Source organism: Orycteropus afer, unplaced genomic scaffold (assembly GCF_000298275.1).
Source record: "Orycteropus afer afer isolate SDZICR_OR568_19922 unplaced genomic scaffold, OryAfe1.0 scaffold00009, whole genome shotgun sequence".
Lineage (NCBI taxonomy): Eukaryota > Metazoa > Chordata > Mammalia > Tubulidentata > Orycteropodidae > Orycteropus > Orycteropus afer.
In genome coordinates, this window is record NW_006921596.1 from 6,279,576 (window position 1) to 6,285,577 (window position 6,002).

Sequence of the window (6,002 nt, forward strand, 5' to 3'; positions counted from 1 at the left end):
AACTTTAGTATCAGCTTGTCTAACTCCATAAAAGAGCTTGTTGGTATTTTTATTAAGACTGGATTGAATTTATAAATTAGTTTAGAGAGGATTGATATCTTTATGATGTTGACTCACCCTATCCAAGAACAACAGATGTTTTTCTATTTGTTTAAATCTGCTTTAGTGTGTTTCAAGAGTGTTTAAGTATTTCTTATTAAATGTATTCCTAAGTATTTCATCTCCTATGCTGCTATGTATTGAAAATGGATTTTTCTCTAACATGTCCTCTGTTTATTGTAGGTGAAAGCTATCAATTTTCTATATATTAATTTTATATCCTGCTACTTTACTGAATTCTCTTTTTATAAATATTTCATTGTGTTTTCAGTGAAAGTTACACAGCAAATTAGCTTCCCATTTGATAATTTCCAAACAAATTGTTCAGTGACATTAGTTACATTTTCCACAATGTGTCAACATTCTCTTCAGTCCCACTCTGGTTGTTCCATTACATACAGTGGATTTTATTATTCTTGTTGAGAATTTACACAACAAAACATACACTAATTCAACAGTTTCCACATGTACAATTTAGGGATACTGATTACATTCTTCAAATTGTGCAACCATTCTCATCTTCCTTTTCTGTTTGTCCCTCATTGATTCAACTCATTGCCCCCTAAGGTTCCTATCTAATCTTTCACATTGCTGTTGTCAATTTCATCTTGTATACAGAGTTCTTAAAAGAGCAGGGGAGCTCTGGTGGCATAGTGCCCAAGGCATCTGACTACTAACCAGAAGGCTGGTGGTTCAAATCCACCAGCCACTCTTGCAAGGAAGACTAGGAAATCTACTTCCGTAGAGATGCTGCCTCAGAAACCCAAGAAGGGGTCGCTATGAGTCGGAACCGACTTGACAGCAGTGAGTTTGGTTTTGGTTTTGGTTTTGGTTTTGGTTAAAAGAGCATAATGCTCACAACAGACCTTTTTTGCTAGTAAAACTAAATTACTGTTAGCTTTGAAGATGACATCAGGGGATATTTTTGATCTGAGGTTTCAAGATTATCTCAAGGCAATAGTTTCAGGGCTTCTTACCTTCTATGGCTCCAGAGAGTCTAGTTGTTGTTGTTGTTGTTGTTGTTGTTGTTAGGTGCCGTCGAGTCGTCTCTGACTCACAGCGACCCTATGCACAGCAGAACGAAACACTGCCCAATCTTGTGCCAGCCTCACGATCCTTGCTATACCTGAGCCCACCAGTGCAGCCACTGTGTCTATCCATCTCGTTGAGGGCCTTCTCCTTCTGTGTTGACCCTCCACTTTACCAAGCATATATCCTTCTCCAGGGAATGGTTCCTTCTGACAACATGACCAAAGCAGGAGAGATAAAATCTGGCCATTCTCACTTTCAAGGAGCATTCCAGCCGCACTTCTTCCAGGACAGATTTGTTAGTCCTTTTAGCAGTCCATGGTACTCTTAGCATTCTTCTCCAACACCACACCTAAAAAGCATCAACTCTTCTTCAGCCTTCCTTATTCCTTAGTCTAGAGTCCGTGAGAATCTGATTTACTGAATCTTTTTACTGTTTAGTTTTATCACTTAATACTTTGGGTCCAAGTATACTACTATAGCATCTGCAAACAGAAATAGTTTTACTTCTTCGTTACCTATTCTTATGCAGTTCATTGATTTATCTAACAGCACTGGTTAATTTACCTCTACCACAATGTTAAGCAGCAATGGAGACAGAGGGTAACTTGATCTGAATGTAAATGCCCCTACTGTTTCTGTAATAAGTAAGACACTAGCTTTAAGACTAAGATATATACTTCATCACTGTAAGAAAGTATCCCTCAATTCCTATTTTCTTGTGCTTTTTTGGTTTTTTTAAATCATGAATGGGTACTACATTTTGTCAAAGGCTTCTCAGCATCTATGGACTTAATCCTGATTTTTTTCTCTTTAATTTATTAATATGGTATATGATATTAATCTATTTCCTAACGTTGAACCAACTTTGCATTTCTGGAATAAATCCATCCTTAGCTCTTTTACATTTGCTCTTCTCTCTGCCTAGAACTTATTTCCCTCTGCTGGCGGTTCAAACCCACCAGCCACTCCTCAGAAGGAAGACTGGGCAATCTCCTTCTGTAGAGATACTGCCTCAGAAACCCATGGATGGGTTGCTATGGGTCAATATCAACTCGATGGCAGCGAGTTTGGTTTATTCCAGTTTTTACACATTTAGCCTCTTCAGCCTATTTAGATCTTAGCTAAAATACTACCTCAGACAGGCATTTTTTTAAATACACTTTATTGAAATATAATTTATGTACAATGAAATACACAAAATTAAAATGACATAGGTCAATGTGTTTTTTTTGCAGTGTTCCCTCCTCTCCCCTCCCACCCCTGATAACCAACAGAGAAAGTTTCCTTCCATATATAAACCTTTCCTTGACTTTTCACAATAATGAACTAATACTATATTTGTCCTCCTGTGATTTGACTTAATTTCACTCAGCATAATGTCCTCCAAGTTCACCCATGTTATGCAGTGTGTTGCAGATTCTACATTATTCTTTAGTGTTGTATAGTATTCCACTGTGTATATGTACCCTAGTTTGGTTATCAGTTCTTCTGTTGATAGGCACATAGATTGTTTCCATCTTTTTGCTATTGAAAATATTGATGCAATGAACATGGGTGTACAAATATCTGTTCTTGTCCTGGCTCTCACATCTTTAGGATATATACCTAGTAATGGGACTGCTGGCTCAAATGGCATTTCTAATTCCAGATTTTTAAGGAATTGCCATACTGCTTTCCACAGTGGTTGTATCATTCTACATTTCCACCAGCAGTGTATTACAGACAGGCAATTCTTGAGCACTCAGTCAAAAGTAGCCTTCCAGTCATCCCCAGCACAGCACTCAAAAGAGTATTTTGAGTATTCAAAGTATTTTGAGTATTCAGTGCTCTATACAGCACTTATTATTAGCTAGTATTTTTCTTATACATTCATTGTATATCTTGCTTTATTAGAATGTAAGCTTCAGGATAGCAGTGAACCCATCTTGGTAGTAGATTTACTGCTATATGCCTAAGAAATACAGTATTTGGCATATGTCAGGAACTCAATAAATGTTTGTAGTCATTCTCATTTGGGCTCATAAATGAACCCAATGTCTTATTTTATCATAGGGGAAATATAAGAGTAACAGAATTGTGCCTTCTCTGAACACATGTACTGAGTAAATCTAGATTTGTCTATATTAAAGAAAAAGCTACAAGCTCAAACAAAATCAAAATCAGCAATTTTTAGATAGTCTAAATCAGTGAATTGAAAAAATATAACCAGCACTTTAAAAAAAACTAACAGTGAAACCAAGATTCCCTTTCTTTCACATTTAATATTTTCAAATTGAAATTTCTCATTACAATTTATTACAAGCTTTAGCAGTACTGTGAAGGGGTTACCATTTAACTTGCATAAAGAACAAACAGCATAAATAAACTTACTGTATTAATAAAAGCCAAGATGAACGTCCATAGATCATAGATCTTAGTATTTTAACCTCACCAGCAAAAAAAAAAATTATATATATATACATATATATGTATATACACACACAAATATATACATATTTAATTCACAAAAATTAAATACATAAGCTAGAAACTTAAAAAGACAGAAAACTCTTAACAATTAAGATGGTGGTAAACTCTTAACAATTACCTGTAAAAGGAGATGATTTCTCTGAGCATTTTACTTTTGTAAGTTTCCTATTAATAAATAGGTAACTACAGGGACAAGATTTAAATGCAACAGGAACCTGGAGGAAAAAAAAGGAAAAAAATGTATTACTGATTTACTATTATTAAATTTCTCAAGTGTTTATGAGGTGTCTCCTATTAAGTAATGAATGGTAAGTTACTTGAAGGTTGAAATCATACTATATTTGAAATCCATCCCTTTATACAATATTATTTGAGATATGAATTATATCCTATACACCTTCCCATTCTCCTAGTACTAAATAGTGGCATACAGTATATGCTTAGTATGTGCTAATGTGAATGAGCAAGGGGAAGAATGTGAAGAAAATAAGTATTTCCTAAAATGCCAATTGAGAACAAACCAAACTCACTGCCATCAAGTCAATTCCAACTTATAGCGACCCCCATTAGGTTTCTAAGGTGGTAAATCTTTACACAAGTAGACTGCCCCATTTTCCTTCCATGGAGTGGCTGGTGGGTTTGAACCTCCAACCTTCTGGTTAGCAGTCAACTGCCTTAAGCACTGAGCTACCAGAGCACTTTTTATTAAAGTGTAATGAACCACCTATTTAGAAGGCACAATTTAGTAAGATTTGGAAATATATACATACTTGAAACCATCACCACTACCAACGCAGTAAACATATCCATCATCCCCAAACGTTTCCTTATGCCTTTTGTAATCTCTCTCCTATTCCTCCCTACGCTCTAATCCCCAAACAACTACTGATCTGCTCTATGTCACTATAGATCAGTTTGGATCTCCTAGAGTTTTATATAAATGAAATCATAAATACATACTCTCTTTTTTATTTGGCTTCTTTTACTCAGCATAATTATTTTGAGACGTCCACATTGTTGCATATAACAAATTCATTCCTTGTTTATTGCTGAGCAGTATACGCATTCCTCACTTAACAACATGGTTAGGTTCCAAAGACCAGCGTGTTATACAAAACTGGCATTTTGAGAGAGTCAGGGACCAAGCCTGTTTTAGGCACTAGTGCTTGGTCATTGTCAGGGACTCAGGCATACTGTTTGGGTGGCCTGCAGACAGCATCCTAATTCTGGCCACAGCCTTGCATGGGGCACATGCTATCGGAGTTGCTGTGAGAATTTTTTTCAATGTTATCATAAATGCAAAATGCCGATAATGAGATGGTTAATAAGTGACAAGTAGGTGTGCTCCATTGCAAGGAGATACCAGTTTGGATGGCCAATAACTTGCTAATAAGCATTTATATTGTTTCCAGTTTGAGGGTATGACAAAGTTTCTATGGAGATGCCTGTAAGAGATCTTGTATAGACATAAGCTTTCTCTTCTCTTGGATAAACACCCAGGAGTGGAAGGGCTGGTTCATGTGCCAAACTCTTTTCCAAAGTGGCTGTACCATTTTACAGTCCCACCAGCAGTAAGTAAGAGTTTCAGTTTCTCTACATCCTCGACAATAGTTGGTTTGTTCAGTCTTTTTAACTGTGGCCACTCTGATAGATGTCTTAGTTTATTAGTGCTGCTATAACAGAAATACTACAAGTGGGTGGCTTTAACAAAGAAATTAATTTTCTCAGAGTTTAAGAGGCTAGAAGTCCAAATTCAGGGCTCTAGGAAAAGGCTCTGTCTATCAGCTCCAGAAGGTCTTTGTCTCTTTCCAGCGTCTGTTTCTCACTGTGTGTCTTCTTCTGTTTTTACTTGCTTCTCTGTGCCTGACTGCTCTTTTTATATCTGAGGGGACTGGTTTAAAACACACCTTACACCAATATGGACTCATTAACATAACAAACAAAACCCTATTTCCAATGAGATTACATCCACAAGTAGAGGGGTTAGGAATTATATTTTGGGAAGACAATTCAATCCTCAACAGATAAGTAGTAGGTTCCCTTTGTACTTTTAATTTGCATTTCCCTAATGACTAATGATGTCAGACATCTTTTCATGTGCTTATCTGCCATCCATAAACGTATTTTGGTGAAGTATTCAAATATTTGTCCATTTTTAAAATTCTATTATTTATTTATTATTATTGAGCTTTGAGAGTCCTTTATATATTCTGGATACAAGTTTTCTATCACGTATATGCTTTGCAAAGATTTTTTCACAGTCTCTGGCTTCCTTTCATTCTTTTAACAGTGACTTTCAAAGAGCAGAAGTTTCAATTTTGATGAAGTCCAACTTAACATTTTTTTTATTCTATACATTGCATGGGAGCTCTGGTAGCATAGTGCCTAAGGCACTTGACTGC